General features: G+C 38.5%; 1 protein-coding gene across 1 annotated transcript in view; it reads right to left on the reverse strand.

Moving 5' to 3' along the window:
* The window catches only part of SRD5A2 (steroid 5 alpha-reductase 2), a 42,989-nt gene that overhangs the window by 12,399 nt on the left and 10,967 nt on the right, over nucleotides 1-19,623 (reverse strand). The window lies entirely within an intron of this gene.

The raw sequence follows: 19,623 nt of genomic DNA on the forward strand, positions 1-19,623 counted from the left end.
CCTGGGATCGAGCCCCGCATCGGGCTCCCTGCTCCGCAGGAAGCCTGCTTCTCCCTCTCCCACTCCCCCTGCTTGTGTTCCCTCTCTCACTGTGTCTCTCTCCGTCAAATAAATAAATGAAATCTTTAAAAAAAAACATTTAAAAAATCATTTCCCTTGAACTTATGCAAAAAAGAATATCACTCCTCCATTCTAGAGCAATCCTTTATGCTATTATTTGTCTTGCTTCATTAAAGGCCATAGTAGTCACCATTTATTACCTTATTTTATTCTCAAACCAGCCTTGAAAGGTAAATTTCATCTCCATCCAGTAGTTAATAAATTCAATCCTATGAGCCCACGATTGGAGCTTGGCTTTTTATCAATCTACAAATGAAACCCAGATGACACTGGAGAAAGGGAGAGCCTCGCTTGCCCCTGCAGTGGTGGGATGACATTTTGATAGCAGCCACTCCACCGTTCAGCTTTCTAATTGTCGCTCTGATATGATTTAATTACCGATACTGTGGCATTTCCTAGGAAGTGGACCGCAGAATCGCTCGAGAAAAGAAAGAGATTTCTCTAACTGTTAGGAAGCATGAATCTAGAGGAAGCTAGGAAAATAGGATTAAAAATATATAAACAGCCTCAAAATAAGATTTGCCCAAGATATAATGCTAAATACGAGAAATCAACTACATTTTCTTTATAATTTTTCTTCTTTTATGGTGCACTATAACAATCACACAGGTGAGTTCATAAACCTACGTGAATAGTTGAATGCATAACTATTAAATAAATACCCATATAGTCACTAAACAAGTCAAGAACTAGAACATTCCCTTCACCCCCAGAAGCCTCCCTCTCTATTCACCATGCCACTATCATCCCAGAGCTAACCACCATCCTGATTTTTGTAAAAGTCACTTCCTTTTGCTTCTTTACAATTTTACCACATTTGGATTTATGCCTAAAAATATAGTTTATTTTGATCATTTTTAATTCCATATGAATGGAGTCATATTCTATGATTCTTAGAGTATCCATTGATGTCTTATTTCTTTAACTCATCATATTTCTCGGATTCAAGCACGTTGTTGCATATAAGCTATAGTTCATATATTTTCATTGTTGTATATTACCATTAGGTATGAATATACCACATATGTTTATCTATTTTACTCTGATGGATATTTGGGTTGCTTCCAAAGTCTTGTAACCTCTCAGAGCTATTTCCCCATTCTTTAATATTTTACATTTTATGTTTAAACCTTTGATACATCTGGAATTTCTTTGTTGTAAGAAGTTAGATAAAACTCCAACTTAATGTTTTTCCTAATGCTAGTAAACTTACTAAATTCTTATCTTTCACTGAAATGCACTCTCATGGGTATTACATACTAATTTATCATAAAAATTGGTTCTTTTTCTGGACTCTTGATTCTGTCCCATTGATCTATTTATTGTCAGTACTACACTGTCTTAATAATTGTACTTTTAATATATGTCTTAATATTAGGTGGGGCAGGGTCACCTTCGACTCAGGTCATGATCCCAGAGTCCTGAGATGGAGCCCCGCATCAGACTCCCTGCTCAGCAGGGAGTCTGCTTCTCCCTCTCCCTCTGCTCCTGCACTCTCTCTCTCTCTCTCTGTCAAACATATAAATAAATAGAATCTTTAAAAAAAATTGGGTGGGGGCTATTTTTTTTTTAAAAGTAAACTCTACTCCCAACCTGGGGCTCAAACTCACAACCCCAAGATCAAGAGTTGCATGCTCTACTGACTGAGCCAGCCAGGCATGGGGGTGGGGAGGCTATTCTTATATCATTACCGTTTTTGAGGACTTTCAATTTATTCTTTTTTTTAAGATTTTATTTATTTATTCATGAGAGCCAGAGAGAGAGAGAGAGAGAGAGAGAGAGAGGCAGAGGGAGAAGCAGGCTCCCAAGGAGCAGGGAGCCCGATGCGGGACTCGATCCCAGGACCCTGGGATCATGGCCTGAGCCGAAGGCAGACGCTTAACCATCTGAGCCACCCAGGCGCCCCTTTCAATTTATTCTTAATTACTTATTTCTTCATGTGAACTTTAAAACCAATTTACAGAACACCCCCTCCCAAATTTTAGAAATACTCTTAAGTATAAAAATTAAGTAAGGGAGTGAAATAGCAGGAGGACCTCCAAGAGTTCACCCTTCCATAAAAGCGAAAAAAATAAAACTGGCAAAAAAAAAAATTCAGAATCAACTTTTTCAAAACTCAGTGTCAGCCAAAGGCTTACAGCGACCTGGGAAGCATTTAAGCAAGAGAATGTCTGGATCTCAGGAAGGGCAGCAAACATTGTGGCATTTTCTTTCACCCTAGTTCCATTTCCCACTTTCCAGGTTGGCAGAACCTGAAAAGTAACAGCCCACATTCCCAGGATTGGAGGGAGGAAAATGGGGCTGGAACTCTTTCAAAGCCTCAATCCCAAAAAGAAATAATTGTTTAACCTGCCTGGTGGTTCCCTAGAAGACTGCTCAAAAGGCTAGTCTTTTCCACCTCACTCAAACACACCCAGTGTTCATGTCTTCTGCCCATTTCTTGACTTGAAATCAAGAGACTTCTCTGAAGACGACACACAAATGGCTAACAGACACATGAAAAAATGTTCATCATCATTAGCCATCAGGGAAATTCAGATCAAAACCACACTGAGGTACCACCTTACACCAGTTAGAATGGCAAAAATGGACAGGGCAAGACACAACAAATGTTGGAGAGGTTGTGGAGAAAGGGGAACCCTCTTACGCTGTTGGTGGGAATGCAAGTTGGTACAGCCACTTTGGAAAACAGTGTGGAGGTGCCTCAAAAAATTAAAAATAGAGCTACCCTATGACCCAGCAATTGCACTCCTGGGTTTTTACCCCAAAGACACAGATGTAGTGAAAAGAAGGGCCATATGCACCCCAATGTTCATAGCAACAATGTCCGCAATAGCCAAACTGTGGGAAGAGCTGAGATGCCCCTCAACAGATGAATGGATAAAGAAGATGGGGTCCATATATACAACGGACTATCACTCAGCCATCAGAAAGGATGAATACCCAACTTTTACATCAACATGGATGGGACTGGAGGAGATTATGCTAAGTGAAAGAAGTCCAGCAGAGAAAGTCAATTATCATATGGTTTCACTTATTTGTGGAACATAAAGAAGAGCATGGAGGATACTAGGAGAAGGAAGGGAAAAATGAAGGGGGGAGAAATCGGAGGGAGAGATGAACCATGAGAGACTATGGACTCTGAGAAGCAAACAGGGTTTTGGGGGGGAGGGGGGAGGGGGGATGGGTTAGCCTGGTGATGGGTATTAAAGAGGGCACGTTCTGCATGGAGCACTGGGTGTTATACAAAAACAATGGATCGTGGATCATCACATCCAAAACTAATGATGTACTGTATGGTGATTAATGTAACATAATAAAATAAAATTTAAAAAAAATCATAAGAGGAAAAAAAAAAAAGTACCCCGTGCTAAATGTTTCTGGGGAAGGGGGAGGTTGTTGAATGTTTTACCAGGACAGTGGCCTGAGGCAAAGGATAATAGGTGGGGCAAGTAACAAACCCACCAAAAAGCTTTAAAGGAAAGATGGACGAATGAGATGCCCATAAGGGGTTTTGAAAATCTCAGGTATATTTCTGGGAATCTAGACCGCCATGACATGCATAGGACCATGCATATGTTCAAAAACAGACCTGAAAATGTCTTAAACTCTCACCTCTGATTGACCTTGAGGTTTGCCCAAGTAGCTAACAAGGCTAAAAGCAGAGCTGTAAACTATGTGGGTGATTAATGAAGGAGTCTCTAACAGGCACACAGAGGCCCTTGGCAAAGACCAGGAGACATTGGTTCGAGGTGTTTACGTAAGGCTCTGTCCCATGGTTAACTGATCCTTGAGCTAACCAAGCAGTGACGTCAGTGGCCACAACAATCAAGACTTCAGAGAAAGGGCACCTGGGTGGCTCAATCGGTTAAGTACCTGCCTTCGGCTCAGGTCACGATCTCAGGGTCCTGGGATGGAACCCCTGCATTGGGCTCCTTATTCAGCAGGGAGACTGCTTCTCCCCATGCCTCAGCCTCTGCTCCTCCCTCCACTTGTGCTCACTCTCTCTCAAATAAATAAATAAAAATCTAAACAAAAAAAGACTTGAATGAGTGCAAAGGAACCACCTGTACCTGAACAGAAGGGTAATGTCGACAACAGCCTTATAAACATATTGTTACCAAAAACAATACATTTACTGAGCTCTTATTATTTGTCCCGTTCTAAGCACTTTGCATATATTGGCTCACTTAATCCTCACAGCTCTATGAGATGGGCAGATGAAGAGTCAGACACAGCGCGTGAGGTTAGGTGACAGGGTCATACAGCTAGTAAGTGGAAGATGCCCTACAATTTAACCACAGAGTGCACCACTGTCTGCATTTTCTCTTAATTAGCTTGAATTTTGAGATATAATTCACATACCATAAAATTCACTATACTAAAGTATACAATTAAATGGTTTTTAGTAGATCCAAAAAATTGTGCAACCTTCGCTGGTTTTCCATTTACCTCTATTTACTGGTTGTTTTACATATAGAAAAAGGCCTTTGATTTTTCTAATATTATATATTAATTTTGTTCCCAATCACATCCTTAATTCCCATTTATCATAGTTTTTCAGTATATTTTCCAGGATTTCCCAGGTATATCAATATTTGCAAATAATGTTATACTCCTCTCTTTAAAAGACCCTGGAAGCTTTCTCTCTCTCTCACCCTCAAAAAAAGGAAGGGGGGGCACCTGGATGGCTCAGTCAGTTAAGCACAAGACTCTAACTATTGATTTGGCCTAAGTCATGATCTCAGTGTTGTGAGATCAGCCCCAAGTGGGGCTCCAAGCTCAGTGCAGAGTCTGCTGGACAGTCTCTCCCTCTGCCCCTCCCCCGACTCATGCTTTCTCTAAAATAAATAAATAAATCTTTAAAAAAAAAGAACTAAGATTTTCTGCTAAAAGATACAAATATAAAATCAACAAAACGTAATGTTAAATTTGAATTGGAAATATCAACATGAATTCATGACTTTTAATACTGACCCACCCAAAGACCTAGGAGTAATGACACACCAGTAGCAATAAGCACTGGGTCTCCATTTGTAAATACTATTTTCTAAAGGAAGCAGGCCACCATGGAGAAATAGCTCATTCCAGATCAGAGGCAGGAAAAGTACAAGGTGAGACAGTTCATGGTGTTGGAAAGTAAGGAAACAATTGAAGATTAGAGGGGAGATAGGGAGGGGTGCCTGGGTGGCTCACTCTTGGTTTAGGTTCAGGTCATGATCTTAGGGTCCTGGGCTTGAGCCTCGGGCCTGGCTCCACACGCAGCATGGAGTCTACTTGTCCCTCTCCCTCTGCTCCTTCCCCCCACCCCTGCTCTTCCTCTCTCTCATAAATAAAATTTTTTAAAATAAATAAATACATAAAAAGGGGTGTGGGGTTGTCGAAATTACATGGGGCCAAGTGGAAAGGAGTTCCTCTACCCAAATCTGTAACAAATGGGGTATAGAAAAGAATGATTGTAGTTGATTGTAAACACCTGTAAACTGAGGTTAATCTTTACTACCTCATTGGATTCTTGTAAAAATTAAACAGGATTCTGCAAGGAAAAGTGCCCAACACAGGATAGTTGCTGAAAAATTTGTTTCTCTTCCCATTCACACCCCATAAAGCCTTGAGGGCCTGAAGGTGGCTTATGTTCTTAAGGGGAAAGAGTCCTTGAAGGCTACAGAAAGGCTACTTTTAAAATAGTTGTTTACATCCCAGTATGGCCCTGTCAGTGCCAAAAATGCCCCCCAACCTGGTCCTTGCATGTAGCCATGCTTCCAGATCAAATCATGTAACTGCCTCACCCTTAACTTCTGGACTTTTTAAGTCTAAATGCAAAGCCAAAACTCACTGCATCTCATCCAAAGGAGTATGTAATAACCAGAACAGGCTCACAGCTATAATAAACAACTCTAAAGTATCAGAGTTTCCACATAATAAAAGTTCATTTCTTGCTGGTGCCCCCGTGCAATGCTGTTCAGGGCTGGTGCTCTGCTCCACAATCATTCAAGACCCAGACTCTTCCAGGGCATCCTCCTCTTCTGGCGGGCAAACAGAGAGAGTGAGAGCATGGAGGAGTGTGGACAGGTTTTCCCAAGGGCCAGGCAACAGGCTGCAAGTGGAATAGATGACTTCCAACCTCACTTTTCTGCCCGTGCACCCTCCGCAACACTCCCCATGCTAACTGCAAGGGAGGCTGGGAAATGTAGCCTCGCTGGATTTCTCTGCAGGAAAAGGAAAAGAGAGTCAAGTAGCCCAAGAGGTTGACAATTAGTGCTGTGGAGGGTTGCTGGTGAGTCTCACCTTCAGATCCCACATATGCCCTGAAACTCAGTTTCCCTGGTTTGGGACCACTTTGCTTTAATTCCTTCCTACACTGCTAATGACCTTTTCATTCTTTTGTGTTTGTTCTGATACAGAGACTGATAAGTACTCTGTAAATATAAAGTTTTCTATCACTGCTAAGTAAATATTCATTTGGGGGACTCTTATTGGAAAGGGTTAACTGAAATTGCAAATCCAAATTAAACCAAAGAAACAACCTTTAAAATTACACATCTTCCATAGACCAACTCATATTTAACTAAGTCTTCTTCAAATATAAATCCTCTTGCTAAGATTATCAAGCCTATTGAAGACTTTTCACTATATGAAATTTTAGACTTCATTGTCAATCAAAATAAATTCAAACTCTCTCTCTATATATATAAGGTTCCCATGTATACATTTACTTGTTATGTGTAGTAATGACTCCCTCAACCCATGTACCCCTTCACCCACCACCCCATTGTTTTGCTTTCCTTTACAGCAAAACTCCTCCAAAGAGTTGTCTATACTTGCCATCTCTTTGTCTTCTCCTCCTCTTCTTTCCTCCCTCCCCTGCCATTGAAACTGATCCTGGCAAGACCACCAGAAATACCCACATTTCCATATCTAAGAGTCAATTTTCAGTTCCCTTCTTGTTTGACAAGTTAAGCACTCCATCCTTCTGGAAACACTTTCTTCACTCAGCTTCTAGCACACCGCTTTCTGTTGGTTCTTCTTCTACTTTACTAATGTCTCCTCATTTTCCTTTGCTGGTTTCTCTTTATGTCCTTGACCTCTAAATATTAGAGTGCTTCAGGGCTCAGGACCCTTTTCTTTATTTAAAACCACTGTAGATGGGACCACATTTTAGTCACATATCTTTAAAATATCATATACAGAATGACAACTCCCAAATTTATGTCCTTGAACTCAGACTCATATAGTCAATGTCCCACTAGACATCTAGTTTAAAGAATATCTCAAACTTAATATATCCAAACCCAAACCCCTGATTCCCCACTTTTCCCAAAATCTACACCTCCCTAAGTCTGTCCCTTCTCAGTAAATGGCAAGTTCATTCTTCCAATTGCCCAGATTGAACCACTGTTGACTCCTCTCTCTCTCTCTCTCCCTCTCTGTCTCTTTTTCTCTCTCTCTTTTTGTAAAGATTTTATTTATTTATTTATTTGAGATAGAGAGCAAGAGAGCAGGAGCAGGGGAGAGAGGGAGAGGGAGAAGCAGGCCCCCCGCTGAGCAGGGAGCCTGATGTGGGGCTGGATACCAGGACCCTGGGATTATGACCTGAGCCAAAAGCAGATGCTTAACTGACTGAGCCACCCAGGCGCCCCTGTCTCTTTTTCTCCATCTCTCTCTGTCTATCTCTCATACCCTGCATTAAATCTATTAACAAATCCTGTCAGCTCTACCTCAAAATATTTCCAGAATCTGACCACTTCTCACCAACTCTATCAAACAGAAAGATAATAAGAAAATCTCCAAAACTTGGGAACTTAACTGCAGACTTCCAAATAATTTATAGTTCAAAGAGGAAGCCTCAAAGGAAATCAAAAACTATACCAAACTCATTGAAAATGAAAATTACAACATATCAGAATATACGGGACACAGCTAAATCAATGCTGGGAGGGAAGTTTGTAGCACTAAATGCATACAATAGAAAATAGGAAAGGTCTCAAAGCTCCCACCTTAAGAATCTAGGAAAAAAGAAAAGCATAACACCAAATACTGCCAAAGGAAGCAGAAGAAAGGCAATAATAAAGATAAAGATAAAAGCAGAAATCAATGAAATTCAAAACATTAAAACAATAACTAAAACAAATAAGACAAAGAGCTATTCTTTGAAAAGATCAGTGAAATTTATATACCTTAAAAAAGACTAATAAGGAAAAAGAGAGAAGATACAATCAGGAATGAAACAGGGGTTATCATTACAGAACCTGAAAACATTAAAAGAATAATAAAGAAATACTATGAACAACTCTACATGCATAAATTTGACAATTTAGATGAAATCCTTGAAAAACACAGCATCATAGCTCACCCTAATGAAATAGATCACTTGAATAGCCCTGTAACTATTAAGGAAATTTAATTCATAATTTTAAACTTCCTCCTCAAAAAAATCCCAGGTCCAAATGATCTCACTGGAGAATTCTACAAACATTTAAAGAAGTAACACCAAGTCAACATAACTGCTTCATTTTATAAAGCTACAATCACCCTGATACAAAAGCCAAACAAAGATAGTACAAAGAGAAAAAAAAAACTGCAGACCACTAACCCCCACAAATATGAACACAAAAATATTTAACAAATTGTTAACAAACAGAATTCAGGAATATATACAAATAATTATGCAGAATGAGTAAGTGGGGTTTATTCCAGCGATGCAAGACTGGTTCAAAATTCAAAAATCAATCAATGAAATCAACTATATTAGCAGAACAAAAAGAGAAATATTGTGATCATATCAGTCATTGTAAAAAAAATGTTTAATGAAATTCAACACCCAATAAGGATAAAAACTCAGAAAATAGGAATAGAGTAAATCTTCCTGAACTTAATAAAGCACATCCACAGGAAACATTATAATGAACGGTCTAAGATCATTAACAAGACAAGGATGTCTATCTATTCTCACCACTCTTACTTAACAAAGTGCTAAAAATTCTAGTCAGCACAATAAGGCAATAAAAAAAAAAGCAAACACATCAGAAGGGAAGAAACAAAACTGTCCCTGTTTGCAAATGACATGACTGTCTCTATAGAAAATACCAAAGAATATACAAAAAAACCCCAACCTCCTAATAAGTGAATTCAGCAAGTTTGCAGGATACACTATATTCAATTACATTTCTATATGTTATTAATGAACATATGGACACTGAAATTAAAAATACAAAGTAACATTTACAATAGTTCAAAAATAAAATACTGAGGTGCAAATCTAAACAAATATGCACGGGACTTGTATGGTGAACACTACAAAGCATTAATGACAGAAATCAAAGATCTAAAAAATGGAGACATACTATGTTCATGGATTGGAGGACTCAACATAGTAAAGATGTCAATTTTCTCCAAATTGATTGTGAAATTCCTATAAATTCTGGCAAGATTATTTTATAAATATAGACAACATAATTCTAAAATTTATATTGAAAAGCAAAGGAGTTTTGATAACTAAAACTATTCTGAAAAAGAATAAAGTGGTAGGAATTTGCTTACCAGATTTTAAGACCAATTGTATAACTGCAGTGATCAAACCTGTGTGGTATTGGTGGAGAGATACATAAATCAAGGGAACAGAGAACACAGAAATACACCTACACAAATAGGCCCAACTTATTTTTTTATAAAGGTGCAAAAGCAATTAAATGGACAAAAGATAGCCTTTCAACCCGAAAATTCTCAGAATCTATTGCTAAGCAAAGAGGTCTTAGGCTTGACACCAAAGCACCATCCATAAAAGGAGAAAAATCATAAATTGGACTTTATCAAAATTTTTAAAACTTTTGCTCTTCATAAGACCCTGTTAAAAGGATGAAAAGAAAAGCTACATGTTAGGGGAAAAAATATTTGTAAACCACATATCTTACAGAAGACTAGAATTTAGAACATATGAAGAACTCTCAAAATTCAACATTAAAAACAAAACAAATTCCATTAGAAAGTGGGCAAAAAACATGAAGAGACATTTTACCTACAGGTATATAAAGATAGCAAATATGGACATGAAAAGATGTTCAACATCGTTAGCCTTTAGGAAATGCAAATTAAAACCACCATGAGATATTATTGCAAACCTATTAGAGTGGCTAAAATAAAAACTGACAACATGAAATACTGGCAAGGATAAGAAAAAATTGGATCATTCATACACTGCTGGTGGGAATGTATAGCCACTCTGGAAAACAGCTCAGCAGTTTCTTCAAAACCTAAACATGAAACTGCCATATTCCAGAAATTGCATTTCTGGGCATTTATCACAGAAAAATAAAAACTTATGTTTTCCAACATTTTGTATTCAAATGTTTATAGCAACTTTATTCATAACAAAGACTGGAAACTCAGATGTCCTTCAATTTGTGGATTATTAAACAAACAAGTACATCCATACCATTGAATACTACTCAGCAATAAAAAGGAAAGAATTAACAATACATAAAACAACCTCAATAAGTGTCCAGATAGTTATGCTGATTGAAAAAGAAAAAGCAAATTTCAAAAGGTTACACGCTATATTCTGCCATTTATATAACATTGTTGAAATCACAAAAGTATAGAAATGAAGAACACATTAATGGTTGCCAGTGATTTAGGTGGGGGTGGGAACAGGAGGAAGTGAGTGTGGCAACATTAGGAATCCCCCTGGTAATGGAAATATTCTGTCTCTTTACTATAACCAACACTCTAATATCCTGGTTGTGATACTGCAGTATAATATTGCAAAATGTTACCTTTGGAGGTAACTGGGTAAAGGTTACACATGATATCTATGTATTACTTCTTTTTTTTTGATATCTATGTATTATTTCTCACAATTACATGTGCGTCTACAAACATCTTAAAATAAAAAGTTTATTTAACAAATACGTGATGTCCAAATGTATATATGTCATGAGCATTGGTGGCTGACTTGGAGAATCAGTTTTTAACTGTGTACAACTATAGAGAGATTCTCTTTATCTAGCTTTAGAGATAGCCCTTAAATTCTATAGGCCAGTGGCAGATATGGCTGAGTATTAAAACTACCTCACCTACTATAAACTCTTTCAGAGATTTATGAAAGCTCTCTGGAAGATTTTGATGCCACCAACCACCAACTCACCCACAGAGCAGTTCTAAGAGCTAAGCCCAAGAGATGCTCAGCTATGTGAAAGGTAACCCAGAACGTGGCATAATTCTTCAGGAAAAAAGTAATAAATAAATACTCAAGAAATATAAAGAATACTCAGTAAATAAGTAATAGATTATTCTAAGTTTTATCCATCATCTTTCTGTTTGGTTGTTTCTACATGGGTAACTGTGGCAAAGTGAAAACGGATGGTGAATGTACTACTTCCAAAATACCTGACTATCTTAGTTATTTGTTATTGCTGCACAATAAATCACCCTAAAACTTAATAGTTAAAAACATCAACAAATATGGGTTTTCACTTACAGTTTCTATGTGTCAAGGAATTCAAGAGTGACTTGGCTAGGCAGTTCTGATTCAAGGTACCTCCAGAGATTGCAGTTAAGGTATTCACCAGGACTGCAATCATAAAAGGCTTGACCGGGGCTGGAGGATCTGCTTCCAAGATGGCTCATTTATATGGCTGGAGAGTGGGTGCTAGGTGTGGGCAGGTGGCCTCATCTTCTCCACACATGGGCCTTCTCCATATTCACTTCAACAAAGGGCAGCTTGGGTATCCTCGTGCCATTGTGATAGGCTTCCCCCAGAACAAGCAATCCAAGATATAGTGTCAACAGAAGCTCCTTTTTTTTGTGACCTAGTCTCAAAAGTCACATACTATCACTTTGCCACATTGTATTTGTCAGAAGCAAGTCACAAATTCTGGCCCCCATCCAAGGAGAGGGTAATTGTGGACCATATTTCCAAGGAAATCGTGTCAAAATAATTCGCGGACATATTTTTAAAACTACCACAATGACCTTGGCAACTTAACTCCTCCGCACCTCAGTTTTCCATTGACAAATGGAGGATAATAATGATGCCAACCTCAGAAGGTAGTTGAGAGAATTAAATGGTATAATTGAATATAACTGGTACATATTAGAACTTAATGACTCTTTCTTTCCCCAACCAAAGGAATATATCAGCTTCTCTCTATAAATATGAGGGCCAGCAAAAGACCAACAGTGATACTGGTCTTTGTGCCTTACTTAGTTTTTGTGTGTGCTCACATCATATCCCCCTTATGGGGCCCTCTCCTCCTGATTCCCTCTTTCTCTCAGGTTCTCAAGATCCCAAACATTCATGACATAGACATGCTTGGTCATACCCCAAAAGGTTTCTTTTTCCTGGAAATTTCCCAATCTTAACAGTTTTCCAATTCTCTTAATGAAACCTACCATTCTTTTGTCCCAATCCCTCAGGATGCTCTACTTCCTGTTATCTTCTAAGTGATGGCTAACCCCTATGGCCAACAATCTTTCAGAAGCAGAGTTAGCACCTGTTGTGACTACGTTTGCAACTGATCTTAAAGACTAGGAAAGTGACACAAGTTACCCTTCTCAAAAAAAATCTCTTACAACAAAATAGAAGATTGAAGATTAAACCCTACCCCCCTGAAAGAAAGTTGAGCCTGTCACTCATTCACGCTTCACAGGAATGCTTTAATCAAATAATAATCAGGTGGCACTCACCCTACCTAAGATCAACTTCACTGTGAAAATGAGAATTGTGATTATGAAGGAGAGATGCCATTTTGCAACTGGACATACTCGGGGAAAGGAGAACCCTAGATAGAGTTTTTCAATGTGGAGATTCCCTGTCATTGGGTATCTCCAGGGAACATGAAGGCCCTGCCTGAGTGACAGGAGAAGTAGTGAGAAAAGAATGCTCAAATGAATGTGAAAGGACATTTTTCTCAAAGTCTTGTTGGTTGCCTTGCATGTGGCAATGAAAAACATCTCCCAAGGTGACTTTGGCCCATACCCTCCACGATGGCAGACAAGGAGCAGTCAATGATGCAGGATTTCGTGTTATCTCTCCTTTGGATCTATTTGCATTTTTTACCTGGCTCTCTGGAAACATATTGCTTTAAAACAAAACAAAACACTTGAATGGTAAGAATTTCAGACATGTTTTAGAGCCCAAAGAAAAGAGTTGTAGGGGCAGATGGTTCTTTGGTACCAATCAGATTGTGTTCAAGTAGGCCTATTCTGTTTATGCACCCAGGTGATGGAAGGTCCTGATAAGTAGGCATCTATCCTGATATCCAGAGAGAGAGAGATTGCTATTGATGAGCCAGGGAAAAATCTGAAGCTCACAGATAGGGTAATTTTCCTAGGGCCACATGAGAATGGGATTCAAATGAAGGTCCTCTGCTTCAAAATAACTCATGCATTTCCAATTGGAAAGAGAAATTGTGATCATCATATACAACTGGGGGGAAAAAAAAGTCCCACATTCCTCTTAAAAGAACCCAGGTTTGGTTTTCAGACATTTTAGCCCAAAGATCTATTGCATCTGTTGCATTTGCCACCTAACATTCGTTCTTCCTTCTTAGAGTAACTACCTTGGATCACCTTCCCATTTTAGCCCGTGATAGGGTTCATCCTCTCCAGGTCCCTCAGCCAATCAAAATAGGGATAGCCTTATCACACTGGTTGTTTCAGAGATGGGCACATGACCCAACAAATCCTAATAAAGTTTTGCTTACATTTTTTTGAGAACTGTTCTTCTTCATGTGTCCTAGATCAGAGAGGATATAATCGCTTAGATGCTACAGTTATCTTGCCACCACTAAAGGACAGCCTTTCTGAGAACAGAACCAGTAAAGGCAGAGCCAAGAACTAGAGAGAGAAACTGAGTCCTGATTGTATCTTTGGAACCACTGCATCAATCTGGACCTGAAGCTGGAATTTTTCAATCATGAGCATTAATAAATTCAGGTTTTACTTCAGCCTATTTGAATAGACCTTCTGTCACTTGGAACTGAAAGAGTCCTGATTAAAGCACAATCACACTGTTCTCTCTGAAATAAGCATCAAACTTTTCCAAATATAAAGCCAGAATTGGTGAGGGTTTTGGGTTGCATTTAATCATAAAATAGAGTTTCCCCCAATTATTCCCTTTGGAGCAGAACCTACCAAGAGGTTCTTTCCTTGTTGGAGCCTCTCTACCTGCCAAAGGCATTGAGCCAACTAGTCCTCTGAGCCCTGGCTCACTTCCCTGAGTCCTTTCCAAGAAATAACAAACACTGACAATGAATAGTCACTTGTCTGTATATACAAAGATGATACCTATTATTGTAAATAATGGTTTTGGATATATGAGAGAGTGGGATGTGCAGGCCAAATGCAAAGGTGACTAAACATGGAATGAGTCAGTGATGCATCCCATCCAAGCTTACATTTTTTTATGGACCTTGTGTCATGGGTTGAATGGTGGCCCCCTAGAAAAGATGTGTCCATGCCCTAATCTCCAGAACTTTGAATATTACTTTATAACAAAAGAGTGAAGATTGTGTTATATGGCAAAAGATGTGATTAAATTAAGGATCTTGAGGTGATTATCCTGGATAGTCCTGGTGTACTCTAAATGCAATCACATGTATCCTCATACAAGAAAGGGACAGAAAAAGAGAAGAAAGACACACAGACAAAAGACAATGTGAAGACAGAGAACAGAGATGTGACCATAAGCCAAGGAATGCTGACAGCCACCAGAAGACGGAAGAGACAAGGAATGCGAGCTTCCTGAGGGAGCAAAGCCCTGTTGACACCATGATTTCAGACTTCTGGCCTCCAGAATGGTGAGAGAAAAAAAAATTTGTTATTTTAAGCTACCCACTTTGTGGTAATTTGTTACAGGGAACTAATACACCTTGTTAGAATAATATTAGGCCATTGAAATTAATTTCAGTTCAGACATTTGGTAGGGAAATACCAACAAAGGACAACAGACAACTAATGTTTATATAGTGCTTACTATGTTCTTTGCACACATTAACTCATTTAATCTTTATAGTTACCCTAGGAAATAGATATTATTATAAGTATCCCATTTTACAGATCAGGAAACTGAGGCACAGTGAGCTTAAGCTAGCTCAGAGTCACACAGCTATGAAATATCAGAGGTAGGATTTAAGTCCAGGTGGCGCTAATTCCAGAGTTTATGCTCTTGACCACTGCTCTATAGCAGTTACTATGTGGAAATTTGTGTACATCAGAGGTTCTCACTTCTGGTAGTACTTTCAAATCACTCGAAGGGCTTTAGGAACACTAAAGAGGAAGAAGCACACTGAAGACAAATTATTCATAATCTTCAGCACAGAATCCTGAACATCAGCAGTTCTTAAGAGTTCCCCCAGATGATTCTTATGTGCAGCCAGGGTTAAAAAACACTGACATAATAACCTCCAATTGCAGATTTAACTAATTCTTTCAAGTTAGCATTGGTTAGATGTTTGGCTTCTCCAAAAGCTATGTCTACACAGAGAAATTAGAATGCAAAACCTAGTGAAAGGCCCAAGTCAATAATACCACATTGTTTTTTTCCTGCAGCAGAGTAGCTGACCATTTCGTACCAAGGGCTGTACCATGGGAAAAAAATCTGAGGTTTCCCCCAAGGATCCTGTGACTTCTTCTCATCTTGCTCCAACACCCTACAAGTGAGGATAGTCAGGTCCCATTGTCAATGTCCAGCAGATGTGATCTGGTTTGAATTATCTAGTGGTCATGATCCAGCAGATCTATTTAAATTATGTAAAACACTGAGATGATTAGCTCATGAATACCTAAAATACAGCAAACTATTTTTAATTTTCTATTTATGTGTTTTTATATCTTTATATTTATGTCCTGGTAGTATTGGGAGACCCTGGAACTCACTTCTCTTCCTTTCTGCCCCTACATAGAAGTTCAATCTAAACATATGATGAATTACCAAAGTTTTAAGGAACTTTGAGGGTTCCTCTGAGTGATAGAAAGATAATCATCATTGAGGTACAATCTCTTACAAGAGACATATTACTACTGACCACTACTTAGACCCTCAAAGGTGAAAAATCTGAGTATACAAAGAGAATCAGACAACCTCTTGGACTGAGTAATTAATAGATTAATTTGAATAACTAGTTTAATTTTTTTTGTTTAAGTTGATCAATTTGAGGTAGATTTTGGCATTGTGTAGGCATACCTGCTCAACCATTCATGCTAACTGCTCATGACCAAATAAATAAATTGTAAATGGTGGCATGGGGTAGTTTTCAGCTTGAAGCACAAAGTTCAGTAAGCCTATTATTGTAGGCTCACGGCAAGGCATGTTCACTGTTGGACACAAATCACCATTTCTCTAAGCTGCAATTTTGTCTCCTTTATTTCTCATTGTTTGCAAAAAGAAATTTCTGGTTTTCTAATTCCAGCTGTTTGGCTTCATACTGCAGCCCAGCTTTATAGGGCTTCTAATATTGTCTGGAAACTGTTCTGTACAGCCATGTAGCAATGAGGCCTATATAGTGCCATCATTCTGAGAACCTCTGAGAAGTTTCGACCTTCATATCTACATTCCACAAATATTGTCCTGGGACTAAGTAGCCCTGATCAAAGGGCACAACTTTCAAAGATGGATCTGCCTCAGTGCATCTCCCTCCTACATCTTCCGTTGTTCACACTGATGAAAAAAGAAAAAGCCTTTTCTGGGGTCTCTGTGGCAGAACTTACCATGTGTAAGTTTCAACCTGTCATTCATAAGCACCTGCTGATATCTCCCACACTCTATCCCCCACCTTATAGTCTTAGGGCCACCTTGCCAGCAACAGCTACATGGAGCCACATAACTCCTGTAAAGGAAGCCACCATTCTCCTATCATGCTTAGCTCTCCACAAGTTTAGAAACTTGTAACATGGGACCTAAAGGTAATTGCACATTAAGCCTGAGGATGGAAAAAGCAATAGGGTTAAATGGAGAAAAAAAAGGAAACTGTTATGGATGAAATGTTTGTGTCCCCCCAAAATTCATATGTTAAAATTGAATCCACAATGTGATGGTATTTGGAGATGGGGCCTTTGGAGGAAATTAGGTCATGGAGGTTGAACCTTCATGAACAGGATTAGTGCCCTTATAAAATGAGGCCAGAGAGCTAACTCACCCTATTTCCACCATGTGAGGATACAACAGGAAGTCAGCCATCTGAAACCCAGAAAAGGGCCATCACCCAAACTGGACCTTGCTGGCACCATGATCTTAGACTTCCAGCCTCCAGAACTGTGAGAAATAAAGTTCTGTTGTTGATAAACCACCCAGATTCTGGTGGGTTTTTTTTTTTTTTTAAGATTGATTATTTATTTATTTATTTATTTGTCAGAGAGAGAGAGAGCACAAGCAGAAGGAACATCAGTCAGAGGGAGAAGCAGGCTCCCTGCTGAGCAAGGAGCCCAATGCAGGACTCAATCCCAGGACCCTGGGATTGTGACATGAGCTGAAGGCAGATGCTTAACTGACTGAGCCACCTAGGTGTCTCAATTATGATGTTTTGTTATAGCAACCTGAGCTAAGACAGAAACACTCATAACAAATTGGTGGGAAGTTTAGAAACACAAACCAATGAGCTTCAGTATAATACCACTGAGTACAAGCAGAGGCTACTAAAACCTACAAGTCAACAAGTACTACAAATGATCAAATTAGCAAAGATGAATGCTGAAACCCATTGGAGGGACTTTTGTTTCCAGTCAAGATGGAGTAACAGGGACTAGATTTACCCTCCAGGCTGAACAACAAAAATACAAAACAACAAGACAAATTATATGAAATAATGATTTACAAAACATTGAACATCAGGCAATGAAAGACAAGGATCCCTGAGAGACACATAAAAATGACATGAGCCCTATAACAACTGATCCAGGTGACTTCTTTGAGAGAATTTTTCCTTTCAGGGAAAGGGATCTCAGACAGAAGTTTAAAGACTTGCTGCACTGAGGAAACACAACTGAGATTCTAGATCAAGAAATCTAGAAGCCTCAGGACAGAGTACTGAAGATGAGAGAGATACAAAGAGACCTGCAAAGAATCCTTCTCAAGTATTCAGCAGAGCCTTAATTAACGCATTTATGTAAGGAAAGGATGACTCAAAAGGATTAAAGGGAACAGTGCCCAGTATTCACACATGGTCGGGAATAGAGCCCCCCTTCCTAACAGCCAGACATAGAAAGTCATAATACATGGGACATTGGATAGAATATTCATAAAGGTCTTACCTCAGAGGAAAGGATTAATTAGCCCTGTCACTAGCACTCTTCTAAAACCACTTAGAAAAATCAGATCAAGACCTGAAAGGATCAAATTATTTCCAAGTAATTTAACTGCATCCCAGAGTAAAGCTCAAGAATATTTATAGGAATACAAAAATATTTAACACCCAACCAACCAAAGATTGACCAACCAATCAAAGATTACCAGGCATTTCTTCCCCATAATTGGAAGAAAAATCAATCAAAACTGACATAGAAATGATACAGATGTTAGAATTAGCAGACAATGACATTAAAACAGCTATTATAACTATTCCAGTTATGGAATGAATAAATCATGGGGATAAAAGGTATGGCATGGGGAAGATAGTCATTGGTATTGTAAAAGTGTTGTATGTGACCAATGGTAGCTACACTGTGGTGAGCACAGCAAAATGTATAAACTGGTTGAATCACTCTGTCATACACCTGAAAGTACTTCAATTTTTAAAAAACAGCTATTATAACTGCATTCCAAATGTTCACAAAATTAAGTAGAGACATGGAAGACAGCAGAAAGACCAAAATCACACTTCTAGTGATTAAAACTACAATGTCCGAGTTGAAAATATCCCAGATGGAATTAAGAGGCTAAGACAATGCAGTAGAAAAGACTATGAATTGAAAACACAGCAATAGAAACTACTCAAAATGAAATACACTGAAAAAAAAAAGAATCACAAAAAATGAAAGGAGCATCAGCAAGCTCTGGGATGGTTTTATACATGTGTGGGCCTCATAGATTTGTAATTGCAGTTTCTGAACAATAGGAGAGAGAAGCAGGGAGATGAAGAATAATGTATAAAAACAGTCCAAATTTGGATGAAAACCTTAAATCCATGGATCTAACGAGTTTAAAGAACCCCAGCATTAAAGTCATGAAGAAAACTATGCCAAAGAACATAATAAATTGCTCAAAACCAATGATAAGGAGAAAATACTAAAAGTAGAGATAAAAAGACACATGTACAGAGGAACAAAGATATGAAAGACAGCAGATTTCTTTTTATAAACAATGCAAGCAAGATGACAGTGGAGTTACATCTTTAAAGTACTGCACGAGGATAGCTGTCATTCTAGAATTCTACATCCTAGAAATACATATCCTCAAAAACAAAGGAAACATAAAGACATTTTCAGATATTCAAAATCTAAAAGAACTGTTCTAAAAGAAATAAAGTTCTTCAGGCAAAATAAAAAATAATACCAGATATAAATATGGAT

Source organism: Callorhinus ursinus, unplaced genomic scaffold, assembly GCF_003265705.2.
Source record: "Callorhinus ursinus isolate GAN/ISIS: 27379988/994484 unplaced genomic scaffold, GSC_fseal_2.0 scaffold10, whole genome shotgun sequence".
Taxonomy (NCBI): Eukaryota; Metazoa; Chordata; class Mammalia; order Carnivora; family Otariidae; genus Callorhinus; species Callorhinus ursinus.